An 18,957-nucleotide genomic window follows, 5' to 3' on the forward strand; every position below is an offset into this window, starting at 1 on the left:
ACAATGGAATTCTTGCCGTCCTGAGAATTGGTCTTTCTTTAGAATGGATATCGCTGGAATGAGTAAATGAGAAACTAGGGTCGTTCCTGATGCGTGCCTCATTGCAAATAAACTCAGCAAAGAATGAGAAAGGGGGAAAAGCCCATTGTGTTCTGCTTTGAACCTGGATCCTTGGGCTACTCATTTTTCTTGAAGAGAGTGTGAGAGCTTTGCTACTATAGGATTGATGCCTCGAGCGGTATCCAAAAAGGCCAATCCAGGCAGGTATCCATCTTGCTTTCTCTGATAAGATCTCCATAAGGAGATCTCCAAGTTCTCTAAGTCTCACAGAGTCGTTGTTGTATATTTTAGTAAACATATCCACTTTCTTGAACAGCGCATCTTCAATTATCTCAGGTGAAGCATAACACTCAACCAGTCTATCCCAGGCTTTCCTGAGAGCAACCTGAGGATTGTTAATGTGCATGAGACGTATACTGTTGACATAATGGCCTGATTCCTTGCCTAGCCACTTAGTTAAAAGGTCCAACTCTTCGCTAGCTGAGATGTCAAGCTCCTTTATGGCATTTAAGAATGAGGACTGCCATGCTCTGAAACTTTTGGGTCTGTTGTCGAAGTGATGGAGCCCTGTAGTCACCAATTCACGACGTGCCAGAAACTTTAAAAACTCTGTCATTGGGGGGTCTTTGACCGATTCAGCCTGGGAAGCATAGTGAAGAGGATTATAAGGTTGAGCTGTGGCATTCAGACTGGTACGAACACCTGACTGAGGATGTGGCCACTGTTCGTTATTAGTCTCTGCTATGTTAGAGCTTATTTTGAGAGGTGAAAAGTAGGAATCAGACATGGTAATGCATCTCCCTGGCGATTTAAACTGGTTTTCTGGACGAGGAATAAGTGGCGAGGATTCAAGTGATTTGTCCCAAGTTACATAGCTTTCCTCATGCTTAACAGTTACAAAGTCATGACAGTGTGAATGTTTTTGTAACTCAGCCTGTTGTGTAACATAATCGTTTGTACGCTTTGTAGCGTATGGACAGGACTCATGATTATTTGTCATTATAAATTTTAAGGAAGCTTTTAACCCTTAAACTGATCTCTTTTGACACGTTTGCTACCAAGTGATGCTTACCAGAGAACATCTCAGAATTTGAGAAGATGGCTTCAAAGAGATCCCTATCTGCTAACATCTCTCTCTCTCCAAGCCAGAGACCCAGGTGGCGAGGAGATCTCCACACACACACACACACACACACACACACACACACACACACACACACACACACACACACACACACACACACACACACACACACACACACACACACACACACACACACACAAACAAACAAACATCCCTTTGCATTTAATTCCGAATACAAGTGATTCAGAATTTGTAGGTGACATATTAAAGCATGCATGTTGATAAGTTTTGTGTTATTCTATAGTGTGATTCTCTAGTGTGTAGTTTTGAATTCTAAGTGGGTATTTTAAGAATGATACACTATATTGGTCTTGTACCCTACCTCCCACCAGACCATAAAATTGTATGGTCCTAACGGAATGTCAGCCAGCCAGGAATCTCACTAAGATTCTGGCAGAGGAGCAGAATTAAAGTGTTCATCCTAGATATTTTATATGTATAACCATTGAAGAAATATGTAAACCTGAATGTAATTTCTCTTTAACACGATTTTTCTTCTCTGTGATGGGTTTTTGTATTCTTGTAAACCTTAAAGGAATAATGTTTCAGATGTGCACACTGTTGCAAACATAGATATGCCATGTGGATCTTTTTAAAAGTCCAATTTTCATTCCCATTTGTAAATGTACATCACATTTTGGGTTAATCTTATTCCTAGATTGTTAGTTGAACTCTTAATGCTTATTTTACGGAATAAGAAGTCATTTCTATGCCCTAGCTTTTAAACATACCAAATGTGGTCTTGAATTGAACCTCCATATACCCGTAGGAAAGATATGGATACCAAATTATGATAAAATGCATTTTACTGCAGTTATAATTGTTTAAAGTATAAATGGCATGATCCTAAGACTGTCAAATGAGCATGGAATTGTTTAATTTGGACGATGGGGAATTGTTTAATTTGGACGATGGGGAATTGTTTAATTTGGACTCTGTGCATGCTCTTTGAGACAGTGACCATAGACCTGCATGATAAGACTGTCAGACAAGAACGGTTTGACCTAAAAATATCAAAATTGAAACTACTGCGGAAAAAAAGACACCTACATCTTGGATGCCCTTGAGGTAAGCTAAAACATACCAAAATTTAATTTCAAAGTGAACTATCCCTTTAATGAATGGCTTGCTCTAACTTTTGCTGGTCTTCGTCAAGCAACGAAGCTTTTGCACCTCCCGCTGGTGAGGTCGACTAACAGCAGATGGAGAGTATGCTTGGCATTCTACTGCTTTTCCTGCAGTTCCTGGATGCCAATCTTGAATTTACTGTCGAATTTGAACCACTGAATTTGTGGAAGCAAATTTGCAAAGCAAAATTCACAGCTTAAAGGAGAACTCCGGTCAATTTTAACATTGAGCTCATTTTTTTGTACATTTGGAGTGCTGTCAATACAGAGAACAACGACAAAAATCGGTGTTGCCTACACCGAGTTATTCTATTTTTAAAATTTGCACCCTATTGACTTCAATGGGGCAAGTAGTAAGCCTGCTTTTTAGCCTCTTAACATCCTTTAAGTGTCATTACGAGTGCACAGAAAATGTGAGTGATTCCTTCCGAGTGAACACGGGTGAATCTGACTGCAGTAGATGTTAGAGATATTAATAAAAATGAAGTTAATTCAGCCAGCGCTCATACCTCTGTTTACATCCTGTTTTCGGTGGAAGGCCATAGTAATCGATTGTCGAGTTCACGCGCGTGATCATAGGCACTAAAACTATGCGCGTGAACTCGACAATCGATTACTATGGCCTTCCACCGAAAACAGGATGTAAACAGAGGTATGAGCGCTGGCTGAATTAACTTCATTTTTATTAATATCTCTAACATCTACTGCAGTCAGATTCACCCGTGTTCACTCGGAAGGAATCACTCACATTTTCTGTGCACTCGTAATGACACTTAAAGGATGTTAAGAGGCTAAAAAGCAGGCTTACTACTTGCCCCATTGAAGTCAATAGGGTGCAAATTTTAAAAATAGAATAACTCGGTGTAGGCAACACCGATTTTTGTCGTTGTTCTCTGTATTGACAGCACTCCAAATGTACAAAAAAATTAGCTCAATGTTAAAATTGACCGGAGTTCTCCTTTAAATATTCAACTATGTTGAATTTCAGCCCATAAAAATGCAAGCCTTAAAAAGACAATGCATTAAAATGCAAGCATGGATAATGCAATGCCTATTTTTCAAGTAGTGCAATTCAACAGGCTTTTTTATTTCAAAAACATTTGGCATTATTTTACTTCCATACTGACGGCCATGTAAAAACAGAGAACTTGTGTGTTTCTGGTTCAAAAACACCAAGATTAAATAGCAAACATTTCAAGTGCAAATGGATGAATAAGTTGTTTATCTTTAGTTGAAATGAACTGAAACATTACTGAGGTTTGGCAGTGAAATGTCCTTGGATCTGCAGCGTCCTGAAACACAGAAGAACAGCATTATAATATCTTCATAATCAGCACAGATATGGCAACCAGTTACAGTATATTTCATGAAATGTGATTTGAAGGAGAGACTATTAATATTACTTGGCAGTGGCAACAGCAGGGCATTCTGGGTAATGGTGTTCTGATCTGTGTCTTCTCTCTCCATGGCTGGAAAACACATCTATAGTTTCACATCTGTGTTTCTGACAGACTAAAACTACAATACACAAGAACGTCTCAACTCACCGAAGTTAGGCAGAGAGAAGTTCCTGGAGCCCATCGCACCTATAAAAGTCATGAAGGACACGTTGACTGAGTGAGATGAAGAATCAGCGTCAGATAAGAGATGAATTCAGATGTTCTGACCTCGAGCCGCTGCTGGAGTCGCTTCAGTTTCACACAGACTTTGAGTGTCATGATCCTCCTCAGCTGAAAGAGAACGAGAGGAGCCATTAATGAAACCGACTTTTGTCTGTCCCCAGATCACGGTTGAAGAATAGAGGAGACAGAGCCGTTGCGATCGCTGGCCCTAAGCTGTGGAACAGACTTCCGGTTTTCATCAGAGAGGCTAAATCTATAACTGATTTTAAATCCTCTCTCAAAACCTTATTTTTTTCTATAGCTTTTAATTCATAGTGAGCTTTTGTCATGAATGTGTGGTTATGTCCTTGTTCTGTATCTTGTGTTGTTCAGCACTTTGGTCAGCCCTGTTTGCTGTTTTTAAATGTGCTACATACATAAATACAAACTTGAAACTTGTGTGAGTTCAGGACCTACTGTGATCCTCCTCCACACTGGGATCTGTGGGGTTTTCTTCTTCTGGATCAGTGTTTAAAGCAGCTGCACATCTTTCTGGTCCTGATGAAGTTCAGAATGAATAGAATGATGGTTATTAAACATGTTCATGCATTTAGTCATCAGCTGTACAGTGACAGGAACTTTTCAACAATTCAGACTCACTCATTTCCTCCCACAGTTCTGCTTCCATTTCCCATATTCCCGAGTATTCATCTTCATCTAAAATAACGATTATTAACACAGTCAGTTTCCTCATATCATCTCATATCACTTCAGTTTATGATCAGAGAGATCTGTGTAAAGATTTCAGAATTTCAGAATTTCAGATTTTCTTTTGTACGAAGAATGATTTAATAAAATTATGCTGAATGGGAACGGGTTGTTTTGATGTAGTTTGCTTCTTAATAATATGTTGATTTTAAGTAAATATTAGTGAATGTGAACTCACATCTTCGCTCATGAGCTAAAAGAGAGAGAGAGAGAGAAACATGTCAGCACTTCAGATGAAAGTACAGAAGAGAATTAATTATTATTTCAGAACAAATTAATGTAAATAATTCAGAAATTATGATTTGTGTTCATAGTTCATGTCTCTTCATAGTCTCTACAGATACCTATCTTGACTCATAAACAGCTTGTGCAACATATACATACATATACACACACACACATTGGGTTTGGCATCCGTGTAATAATATAGAATTCATAGACAATTGGAAAAGTTTTTGGGGCAAACCTGACCTGTTGAAAAGAGATGGTATTCATCCCTCCTGGGATGGTGCTGCTCTTCTCTCTAGTAATATGGCTCATAGTCTTAGAGCTCAAACATGACAAATTGGGCACCAGGTCAGGAAGCAGACAGACTGGCTAAACCGACTGTCTGCTAGCGGCCTCACGTCACCAAGGTCAGATAAATCCCATCACATAGAGCCTCTTTCACCTAGCTATCATCATATAGAGACTGTGTCTGTTCCCCGAATTTGGAAATCCAAAAAATGTTTAAACCCAACTAAGGTTAAAAATGTAATTGATGTTCAACAAATAAAAAACAGCTATAATACAGATGAGCAAATGCTAAAGCTTGGGTTGCTGAATATTCGATCGCTTACTTCAAAAGCACTCATTGTTAATGATATGATTTCAGATAATAACCTAGATGTGCTGTGTTTGACAGAAACCTGGCTAAAACCAAACGATTACATTACTTTAAATGAGTCCACCCCGCAAGACTACTGTTATAAACATGAACCTCGTCTTAAACGCAAAGGGGGTGGTGTTGCTGTAATTTATAGTAATATTTTCAAAACCACTAAGAAATCAAGTTTCGAATATAATTCTTTTGAAGTGTTAGTGCTTAATGTAAAAGTATATAGTATAAATGATAAATCACGTTTGAGATTTGTGCTGGCTACTGTATACAGGCCACCAGGGCACCATACAGACTTTATCAAAGAATTTGCGGACTTTCTATCAGAGTTAGTATTGGCTGCAGATAAAGTACTAATTGTTGGTGATTTTAATATACACATCGATAATGAAAAAGATGCATTGGGTTTGGCATTTAAAGACATTGTAAACTCAATTGGAGTTAGACAACACGTGTCAGGACCTACTCATCGTCGTAATCATACTCTAGATCTAATATTATCACACGGAATAGATGTTGATGCCGTTGAAATTCTGCAGCAGAGCGATGACATCTCAGATCATTATCTAGTCTCGTGTAAATTACATTTAGCCAAGGCTGCAAAGCCGACTCCGTGTTACAAATATGTTAGACCTATCACTTCTGCCACTAAAGATTGCTTTATTAATAATCTTCCTAATCAGTTTCATCATTTTAGCATCCCGGATAGCTTAGAAAAACTTGATATTGCAACAGAAACTTTTAACTCTCTCTTTTCCAGCACTTTAGACACAGTTGCTCCTTTGCGCTTAAAGAAGATTAAAGAAAATAGTCCAACGCCGTGGTACAACGAGCACACTCGGGCCCTTAAGAGAGCAGCCAGAAAAATGGAGCGCAACTGGAAGAAAACAAAACTAGAGGTATTTCGCATTTCATGGAAAGAGAGCTCGATTGCATACAGAGAGGCTTTAAAAGCTGCTAGATCTGCTTATTTTTCAACCCTATTAGAAGAAAATAAACATAATCCTAGGTATTTATTTGAAACAGTGGCTAAACTAACGAAAAAGAAAGCTTCAAACACAGAAGTGGAGTTGATCTAATTATCTGGATATTTAGTTTGATTGTCACCATTGTTGAGATTCATATGACATGATGCACTGACATGATGCACTTTTTCTAAGAGCGAACTGAAGTGCGCGCGCACTGTCAAACAGCGCCAAACTGGATTTTTGTTGGGTCAGACCCATCTGATATCGAAGGGGGGCTGATAACGCGAGATCAACATGGAGCTAAATGGAAAAAAATAGCACCAAACAAGCCACTTTGAAATGTTGCTGTTTTCATGAATATAAAAGTTGGGTGACCCTCCCCCTAGACTAAAAAAAGTTGGATGACCCTCCCCTTAACAAAGAATAAAAAGACATGACCCTCCCCTATTTTCCTCCGGTGGCCCCTTCCATAAATACCGAACGGTCCCTAATAACCTAGAATACTGTCTAACACTCGATGGCTGCTCTGTTAAGTCTTCGTCGTCGGTTAGGAACCTGGGTGTGCTCTTTGATACCAATCTTTCATTTGAAAGTCACGTGTCTAGCATCTGTAAAACCGCATTTTTCCATCTTAAAAATATATCTAAATTACGTCATATGCTCTCATTGACAAATGCGGAACAATTAGTTCATGCGTTCATGACATCAAGGCTAGATTATTGTAATGCTCTACTGGGTGGTTGCCCTGCACGCTTAATAAACAAACTACAGCTAGTTCAAAATGCAGCAGCTCGAGTTCTTACCAGAACCAGGAAGTATGACCATATTAGCCCGGTTCTGTCAAAACTGCACTGGCTCCCTATTAAACATCGCATCAATTTTAAAATATTGCTGATTACTTACAAAGCACTTAATGGTTTAGCTCCGCAGTACTTGAGCGAGCTCTTAACGCATTATACTCCTTCACATCTATTGCGATCTCAAAATTCCGGCCAGTTGATAATACCTAGAATATCATAATCGACTGCTGGCGGTAGATCCTTTTCCTATTTAGCACCAAAACTTTGGAACAGCCTTCCTACCATTGTCCGGGAAGCAGACACACTCTGTCAGTTTAAATCTAGATTAAAGACACATCTCTTTGACATAGCGTTAGCATAATACATTATAGACGTCTATAATTCAATATTAGGCTGCATAGATTAGGTCAGCTGGAACCGGGAACACTTCCCATAAATCCTGATGTACTTGTTACATCATGAGAAGAATGGCATCTACGCTAATTTTAGTGTCTTTGTTTGTCCCAAGGTTTTCCTGCAGCCTGCCGGATCCAGGCCGTTTCCAGATCTGATGAAGGCCCTTCGCCTGGACCCGATGACAACGCAGTGCTGAAGTGCCAACTAGCCTCTCCCTATGGAGGATCCCTTTCCCACTATACAGATAAAGCGTCGTCGGGAAAACTCAATTTGCGTATCTACCTCGAATTGATAAAATAAAATAAAATTCTGAATCAAAACTATAAGGAAACACCAGTAATTTGTTTAGGCTTGGTTTTTAGGGAATTCCAAACCTGCACACATATATTCAAACGCACATAACTATAGAACCCGTTCTTAATGCACATCTGAACGCTATCAGCGTTTCTCACAGGTTCGCGTTTAAAGTCTGTGTGGAGAGAATGGTGTCGTCTTGGCGGCCCTAATTTAAAAACAAATGATCGTTGCGACAGAAGCGAATCAATCAAAACTAACTTTAGCTGGAAAATAACTTTATTAAAGAACCGCTATAAAGCCAAAACAACGCTATATAAATGAAGATGACTTGACTTGACTTGACACATGCGCGCACACACACACATATCTATATCTATATATATATATATATATATATATATATATATATATATATATATATATATATATATATATATATATATATATATATAAAAAAATTGGCACAGAACACTATTCTATAACTGAATTATATAATTGTTCTGAAAGCTCTCAAAAAGTTTCCTAAAATATAAAAAATGTATATCTGTACATGGACTTACCTTCTACTGATTCAAATATCATGTCTAAAAGATACAGAGAGGAATGTTTAATGACACAGTTCTGTTCTCTGATTCACCACAAGAACAAGACTGATTACATGAGAGTGTTGCAGAATGTATGAATATATTATAGGTAATTGTCACCTGGTAATTGTTGTGATAGTCGTCGTTTTGGTATTTTTGGTGATTTTGGTGATTCTCGCAATATTTGTCGTCCTCGTAAATTTAGTCGTTCTGGTATTTTTGGTGGTTCTGGTGATTCTGGTAATATTTGTAGACCCAGTAATCTTGGTGGTTCTGGTGATTTTTGTTGTTCTGGTATTTTTGGTGGTTCTGGTGATTCTGGTAATATTTGTAGTCCTCGTAATCTTGGTGGTTCTGGTAATATTTGTAGTCCTCGTAATCTTGGTGGTTCTGGTGCACCTAAAATTGTTTGTGCTTTTCGTAATCTTGGTGGTTCTGGTGGTTCTGGTAATATTTGTAGTCCTCGTAATCTTGGTGGTGCTGGTGGTTCTGGTAATATTTGTAGTCCTCGTAATCTTGGTGGTTCTGGTGATATTTGTAGTCCTCGTAATCTTGGTGGTTCTGGTAATATTTGTGGTCCTCGTAATCTTGGTGGTTCTGGTGCCCTTAAAAATTTTTGTGCTTTTCGTAATCTTGGTGGTTCTGGTGATCCTGGTAATATTTGTAGTCCTCGTAATCTTGGTGGTTCTGGTAATATTTGTAGTCCTCGTAATCTTGGTGGTTCTGGTAATATTTGTGGTCCTCGTAATCTTGGTGGTTGTAGTGCCCTTAAAAATCTTGGTGGTTCTGGTGATTCTGGTAATATTTGTAGTCCTCGTAATCTTGGTGGTTCTGGTAATATTTGTGGTCCTCGTAATCTTGGTGGTTTTGGTGATTCTGGTAATATTTGTGGTCCTCGTAATCTTGGTGGTTCTGGTAATTTTGGTGGTTGTGGTGATTTTGGTGGTTCTGGTAATTTGGGTGGTTCTGGTGATTCTCGTAATTTTTGTCGTTCTGGTAATTTTGGTGGTTCCCGTAATTCTAGGGCTTCATTCTGATGTTTCTGGTTAAATTCTGAAATTATAAATATTAACAGTCATTCTGCACTTCTATTCATCCTATATAAAGGTCTTACAGGAATAATACTCACTTCGACGTTTAACACATTTTCTCAGCAGATAAAAAACAAGAAGAATGATGACAAGAACAACTAAAGCAACTATAAATCCAGTGAGCACCCGCAGCAAGACATTCACTTCATCTGTCACTGAAAAACAAAAATACATCCTTCATCACGATTTAGTTCAGTTCTAATGAAGCAAACGTACAGTAACACTAATAATGAAGTGATCTTGTGAACATTAACTCTGATGAATGATCCTGTTACCACAGCGGATGATGAGCGGTTCAGTCAGAGTCTGGTGCTTCACCACACACTGACACTGGGATCTTTCAGACGGCAGGATCTCCAGGCTCTTCTTCAGCTGAAAGGATCCGTCAGCGTTCGGTCTGATTCCCTCTGAGTTCAGCTGATCATCAAGGACCGGCGTCTGATCGTGTCTGATCTCCATCTGCACATGTTTAGGGTAGAAGCCTGTGGCCAAACACACCAGCAGAGACGAGACTGAAGATCCAGACGCTTTTACAAGAGTGTGAACACGAGGACGAGCTGCAGGACAGACAATGAAAATAATAAACCTGCATGAAAGAATGCATTCAAATAATAACTCTATGGGCCCTATCTTGCACCCAGCGCAATTGACTTTGTACACCAACGCATGTATCATTCCTATTTTGCACCCGACGCACAGCAGACTTTTCCCTCCACAGACGCGCGTCAATAAACTAGGAAATACACTTTCGCTCCCCATGGCGGTTCAGCGCAAAGACGAGGCGTGTTCCGGCGCAAACGTTCCCTGGTGCTATTTTGGAGGTTTAGACAACACTTCCGCCACTGACCAGGCACTGACATGTTATTATGTTATTATATGTTATTCATATGCTATTTTAAGGGCGCATGCTTGGCCATAATCAATGTAGCGTGTGCACAGCGCGCATACACTTTGATTATATAATCTACATAGAAGCAGCAGTTTTCATTTTTGCAAATCATAAATTATTACGATAGATAGATAGATAGATAGATAGATAGATAGATAGATAGATAGATAGATAGATAGATAGATAGATAGATAGATAGATAGATAGATAATTGTTTATAAAAGCATACATCTAGCTTACACATTTACCCAAATTATTATACGCCTGTTTAACCTGTTTAAGCTAATTTGGGTGTGTTTCTCCATCCTCAACGTCCCTGACGAGAACGTCGGTCTCCTCGGCTGTGAACCGCTCCTGGCGTGCGCCTGGCAAATCCGCCGTTATAATAGCAATCCGCCATGGAACAAGCATGCCTGCTCTTAAAGGGAATGTGAGATGTCGCTCTGATTGGTTAATTTCACGCTACGCCCAAACCACACCTATGAGTAATGAAGATACTTCAGACCAAGACATTTTAGATTTGCGTCGGGCGCAAGAGTAATTTATCCCGCCGCTATAATAGCAACAGCGCCCAAGCCCCGCCCACAAAGTTCCTTGCGTTTCGTGCTTGATACTTGCATTTCAGATCTTTAAAATAGGGCCCCAAATATTCTGATGTAAACTCACATTCCATGATGATCTTTCCCTCTCGCTGAAGTTCAGTGAATCTGGTTAATGTTTCCACACATTTCCTCTCCAGGCTGGAAACTGATTCTCTGTCCCAGATGATGTCATGGTCGAGGACTAAAGGCTTCCAGTGCATTGAGAGGTCAAAGGTCAAGGTCTGGCCATCATAGGCGTATTCATCAGAGCCTTGAAGAAACATTACTGAACCATTAGAGTGACGTTCAACTGCACAGCCGTGCCTCCACTGAAGAACATGAAGATCTAGAGAAACAAACAGAAGATAATATTCAATAAATCTGATGGTGATATTATTTTAATAGATTACAAGTGGAGGAGATCTGTGCTGTCTAGGAAATAGAGTGTAATTTTGGTAATGCACCCAAATATTTTGAAACGGTCCATCACCATTTTGAAGCCTGTGAAAGAGAAACGGATTTTGCATGTCTGTGTAAACTTATCAAGTTCTAATAGATATATAATTGTACATGATAGTTAATTGCATGTATGCATGTAAAAATATATAAAAGATTTGTCTAAAGATTTGCCAAGGATGTATTCAATTATGTTTGTCATGAAGGTAAGAGGATCAGACAGCAAATGCGGAGAAATAATCACTTTAACTGAAGCAGAGCTTGCCAGAGAGTTCAGTAAACAAAAGGGTACTCAAAAGGGAAACTTAGAACTACTAGCTGTAGTAAAAGTCCAAATTAGGTCTCGGCTTGTTGATAACAAAAACAGCAGTCAGCCAGGGTGAAATGAGATGCACAGAAGAAAGCTCCGTATGACAGGGAAATGGAGCAGGCTGGCGTTTCCCGAGGGAGAATAGAGGCAAGCGGCGATTCTCCGGCTCAGACGAGTTCTCTTAAAGAAAATCAGCTCCCGACACGACGGGACTATGATATGACATGACAGAGACACAGGGATTAATTGACGTTCAGCACAAATGAGAAAATGCAGTACTCAGGCAAAGACAGGTAGAGAAAGGGGAAAAGAAGTAGGAACGCTAATCAGAGGAAAAGAGGATTCAGGTGAAGGGGGGAGTGAGCGATGGCTAATAGTAAAGGAGAGACAGCTGAAAGGGAATAATGATTAAATGAGGAGGTGTGTGCGTAAATGAGGAAATAGCGATAATGTGTGAGTGTGTGTGTGTGTGTGTGTGTGTGTGTGAGAAAGAGAAACAGGATCATGACAATGTTTGCATTCCTTTGTAAATATTTAAAATGTTGAAAACTGAACACATTCAAATACTGAATTTGTTGTTTAATTGGTTTAAGAAAATATTAATAATATGCAACCAAATTAGACTTTCGAATCAGTGCATGAGTGATTTGTTTGTTCCCTGTTCATTTTTATTGGAAGTGAAAACCACTCTTGCATTCCTCAATTATCCCAATTACTTGACAGAATTACTTTGGCACAGCTTACCCCAACTGTCCCACAAACATAATTACCCGTGTCCCGTGTGCTGTTCTCATTCCTCTTGTCCATCAGTGTTTTAATGTTGATCTGAAGCCACTGTTGTTTATAATGCAGATCATCACTTTCATTAAAGAGTCTCTCAGATTCCTCACACAATCGAGTCATGAAATCTGCTTTATTCACACTGTTACACAAACTCATCTTTATGCCATCCAGTTCCACTGAGTTGTAGAATTCATACTCTTCTCCAGACATCAGAGGTTTAGATACGGCGCTGTATGTGTAGTATAGAGAGTGCATTTCTGAAAAAAATACAAATAAAATAAATAAAAAATAAACACTTGTTCAAACAAGAAAAATGTCATGCATCATTTGTTGCAGACACAATCAAGTCATGTTTAATTTCTGTATCTTATTCTGTTTAGTTTCTAGTTCATGTTTTTTTTTTTACTTGCGGTCTCTGTCTGTTTTGTAGTTCCTGAATGTTTATTAAAGTTTACTTCTATATTTCATTCTGTGTCACGCATCTTTCTCTGTGGATTATACTACTCACACTAACCGAGACAATTAGTTAACATTAAATAATTTAAAAATTACTTTATTAAATACTTTATTAAATACAAATGATTCAAATCAAAAGTTGCATCTCTTAAAGGGTTAGTTCACCCAAAAATAAAAATTTTGTCAGTAATTACTCTCCCTCATGTTGTTCAAACCCCGTAAGACTTTCGTTCATCTTCAGAACACAAATGAAGATATTTTTGATGAAATCTGAGAGCTGGATCACTCCTCCATAGGCTTCTAGGTAATCGATATCTGCCATCCCAGAGAAGTTAGTAAAGACATCGTTAAAACTAGTGTCGGCCAATAGTGAGCCTCCGTTCTGACGTAACCCAGAGCGCTGCACTGTTACACTACGTGAATTCACTCAGAGAAACACAGAAGAAAATCAATAGTTGAATAAAGTTGTTAATTTAATGTTTTTCATGCACAAAAAGTATTCTCATTGCCACTGTAGTCACTTGGACTATTTTAAGTCTAAAGACTATTTTAACTTGGACTAATTTGTCTTTACTAACTTTCTGGACCGGTTTCAATTACAGAGAAGCCTATAGAGGAGTGAGACAGTTCACAGATTTAATCAAAAATATCTTGTGAATGAAAGTCTTACGGGGTTGGAACAACATGAGGGAGAGTAATTACTGACAGAATTTTCATTTTTGGGTGAACTAACCCTTTAATATTATTTAATGGATCAGATCTAGCACACTTATAAATAGTTATATTTTTACTTACATAAAACAAAGATAAAAAAAATACTGTAACAAATGTATAACTCATTGTAAGCTAACGCATTAGCTAATACTGACTTGTTCATGTAAACTATTCAACCTTATTGCAGTGTTACTGAAGTGTAAATATAATATGCTCATATTATACATATAATATTATAGCAATCAAGCTTCCAGGATAGACTTTTTTCAACTGATCCTAAATAGTTGGGAATCCTCTTCACTAAATAGTAAAAAAATGCATTTTTTTTCTCTTTATATATATATATATATATATATATATATATATATATATATATATATATATATATATATGTATATATATATATATATATATGTATATATATATATATATATATATATATGTATATATATATATATATATATATATATGTATATATATATATATATATATATATATATATATATATACATTTATATACAGGTGCTGGTCAAAAAATTTGAATATCATCAAAAAGTTGATTTGTTTCAAGAATTTAACTTAACAGGTGAAACTAATATATTATATAGACTCGTTACATGCAAAGTGAGATATTTCAAGCCTTTATTTGTTATAATTTTTATGATTATGGCTTACAGCTTATGAAACCCATGAAATTAAAATCCCAGAAATTTAGAATATTACATGAAATCACACAGTAATTACACAGTGATACCATGGTCATTGAACCAGGTTTTGGTTATTTTGGCAGTGTGGGCAGGTGCAAATCCTGCTGGAAAATGAAGTCAGCATCTCCATAAAGCTTGTCTGCTGAAGGAAGCATGAAGTGCTCTGGAAATGTCCTGGTAGACGGCTACGTTGAGTGGTCAGCACAGTGGACCAACACCAGCCGATGACATGGCTCCCCAAACCAACACAGACTGTGGAAACTTCACACTGGACTTCAAGCATCTTGGATTGTGTGCCTCTCCATTCTTCCACCAGACTCTGGGACTTTGGTTTCCAAATGAGATCTCATCAGAAAAGAGGACTTTGGTCCACTGTGCTTTATTAAATCCAGAGTCAACGCAGCCGTCTACCAGGACATTTTCATGATTTCACATTTTCTAACTTCATTTTCCAGCAGGATTTGCACCTGCCCACACTGCCAAAAGAACCAAAACCTGGTTCAATGACCATGGTATCACTGTGTAATTACTGTGTGATTTCATGTAATATTCAAATTTTCTGGGATTTTGATTTCGTGGGTTTCATAAGCTGTAAGCCATAATCATCAAAATTATAACAAATAAAGGCTTGAAATATCTCACTTTGCATGTAATGAGTCTATATATTAGTTTCACCTGTTAAGTTAAATTCTTGAAATAAATTAACTTTTTGATGATATTCAAATTTTATGACCAGCACCTGTGTATATATATATATATATATATATATATATATATATATATATATATATATATATATATATATATATATATATATATATATATATATATATATTTATATTTATAATTGGGCAGGGAGTCGAAATAGGCACAACACCTGGTAACAGTGATCACACTATTCAAAAGAACTGGACTTTGAGGGTTAAATAATCTTTACAGTCTACAGACACATGTGCATGTAAGAATATGGAAACAAACGGAGTCCTTACCACTCTGAGAGGAAGATAAAGCTGAAATCAGGAGGAGAACTGTGATCGAGGCCATTCCTGATCTCTGGGTTTCAGCGGGAAACTGTAAAAAACTACAGAATCACAGACGAACAAATGTGAAAATAAAAATGATGCTGTGCAGGGTTCCCATGTCTGTGTAAGAAGAACCAGCCCAAAGGCCAATCAGAAACAGACCAAAACCAGTCCAACGACCATATGCAAATATCAAAACTCAACATAGCTATAATGTTTTACAGTCACTGCATTGTACTTACACAATTTTATTAGTCACCATATACCCAACAAAACGTGACAGTTCATCACACACAGGAAAAGAGAAATGAAAAGAGAAAAGTGTCACGAGTCATATTAAGTACAAGAAATAAACAGGAACTTTTTTGTTTGTTTTTACCACAGTGACGAGCAGTGGTTTTCAGATGTGGAAACATCATGTATGAGAGCAACAAATGTCATGAAACCTGAATGAGAATCTTTGAAGAAGCTTGATCATTTCTTCCCACAGATGTGCATTTTTGATTAAAGAGGGCTGAGAATATTTATAATAATCTATCACTCACAAAACACATCATCTAGCACAGTTTTATCACTGGTAGAATGTTAAATGTCAATACAAGCATTTCAGCTACAGTTTGTGCAATATGTGAAACCTTTAACCAGCGGGGGGAATTAACCCACAGCAAACCTGACAACCTACAGTAGATGATGTGCACTTCTGTTTTGAAATAGTACAACTCACTTATTTCCATCATTGTTTTCTCGAGCCAGACGAGCCGATTAATAATGTGTGTTTTTAAATTTCAGAGACAGCAGAAGAAAACATATGATTGCCCCACTATATACAGCTTCTTCAAAGTTCAACTGAACTTTAAGTTTTTGTCGACCGAGAAAACGCTGACTCATGAACACACACCGAGACCGTTTTTCTGCTTCCAGTTGCAAGAAGCTCTGTATCAGACATTTAACCAGTGACCAGCTCACTAAACCACAGAGAACTGAGGGATATAGGAGGTTAGGAACCAGTGCAGTGCCAGAACACTTTACCTGGAATGAATATACAATTAAACCAGCGTGGCTCAGTGTGTGGGAGAGGAGAGAGAGAGACCTGTCGAAGTTATCGAATGTTGAACCCGTACCTGTAATGATGGGTCATCATGATTACTGTGATGTTAGACATGGCTTGTGCTAAAATACACGATCTGTCCCATAAAGTCGGGAGCTGAAGAAGCTGCTACAGGAGCTGTTTATTTCTGGCTGTTTACAGGTAATCCTGCAGTTTGCTACAAGATAAAAACCCCAATGGTTAGAAAACAAGCTAAATAAACATTTACTACATTGTTTTCAACACTGGCCCTGGATCGTTTTTATGTCTCCTTAATCTGAAACTCAGATAATTAGATCTTAGAGTTTCTTCTAATGAGTTGAATGGTGTTTGATTAGGGAGATGTCCAAAATGTGCAGTTGGGAATGGGAACTACTGATTTAAATGCATATACTCACATAACATGTTAATGCACATTCAATATAGAAGCTATTCTATACAGCAATATTTAATATTGCATTAACACACTTCTTCAAAACGTTCCCTAGTTACCGTCACCTGATGTCCATTTGGTGGTTAATCGTCCATCCACGATTGGCCTTCCATCCACAAAATTATTCGTGTGTCCAGGTCCAAAGCTTCTGCTTTTTTGTTTTTTTTTTGTTTTTGAGTAGAAATTGAGGAGATTACGCATGTCCATCAGTGGTGGGTTATTTTAATACACAGTAAGAATGACTTTACATGCACATTAAAGTTGTAACATTGCCTTCACGAGCTATGGGAAATTTCCCACTTCTCATTTCTGAAGTCGTGATTACGAGCTTGTCGCGTTTAAGTGCTTTGTTGACACTCAAACACATATATCTTTTTATAATTGGGCAGGTAGTTGAAATAGGCACAACACCTGGTAACAGGTAGCCTATGGAGTGATCACACTATTCAAAAGAACTGGACTTTGAGGGTTAAATAATCTTTACAGTCTACAGACACATGTGCATGTAAGAATATGAAACAAACGGAGTCCTTACCACTCTGAGATGAAGATAAAGCTGAAATCAGGAGGAGAACTGTGATCGAGGCCATTCCTGATCTCTGGGTTTCAGCGGGAAACTAAAAAACTACTCACAAAATCACAGATGAACAAATGTGAAAATAAAAATGATGCTGTGCAGGGTTCCCATGTCTGTGTAAGAAGAACCAGCCCAAAGGCCAATCAGAAATAGACTAAAACCAGTCCAACGACCATATGCAAATATCAAAACTCAACATAGCTATAATGTTTTACAGTCACTGCATTGTACTTACACAATTTTATTAATCACCATATACCCAATGAAACGTGACAATTCATCACACACAGGAAAAGAGAAATTAAAAGAGTCATATAAGTGTCACAAATCATAGTACAATAATTAAACAGGAACTTTTTTGTTTGTTTTTCCCACAGTGACGAGCAGTGGTTTTTAGATGTGGAAACATCATGTATGAGGGCAACAAATGTCAGGACACCTGAATGATAAATAGTGATCACACTAGTGATTTTATTTACTTATTTATTTTTTCAGTGTAATTTCAGTCTTTCCACACATGCACTATCACTGTCTGTACAGCAGGGGGCAGCATTGTGTTATTTACCATCACATCCATGTGGATTCAGGGATCAGAGTCAGATCAGAATGTCAAACATTCCAAAACACTTCAATCCAAAGATCACTTTTATAATCCAGATTATAGTTGGTCACGTTACATAAACTGGCGCGTGTGTGAGGAGATTAGAGTATTCATGTGACTGTAGTTCAGGCTTCAGGACTCTCCCGCCTTAATTACTTCTGATTAATCTTTATAAACCAGATCCAGAACCCATCGGCTAAACCACTCCACATCCGTCACTGAAACCAGACTTTGGACAGGACAAACTTTGACAGATAATAAGGATGTAGTTTTAACTGGATGTCTATGTCTATTTTCAACACATCATTCTCACCCCAAAGCGTCACTTTCAAACATGCTTCAATATCCGACGCACAAAGCACCCTTTAGCGTCCATATGTGACGCTTCGGTTTAGGTCTGTGGTAGGGTTATGCGTCTCATATGGACGCTAAAGGGTGCTTTGAGCGTCAGATATTGACGAAATTTTGAAAGCGTCAGTTTATGACGACTTGGGGATGAGAACGGGCTTTTACTTCTTTCTATTTACTTTATTTAATTTGATTGACATATTAATTACCTGGTTATGCTTGCTTTTCATAAAATCACTTCTGAAAGACAGTAGTGGGTGGAAATTAAACTGATTATTAG

Source organism: Scardinius erythrophthalmus (assembly GCF_964197995.2).
Source record: "Scardinius erythrophthalmus genome assembly, chromosome: 10".
Lineage (NCBI taxonomy): Eukaryota > Metazoa > Chordata > Actinopteri > Cypriniformes > Leuciscidae > Scardinius > Scardinius erythrophthalmus.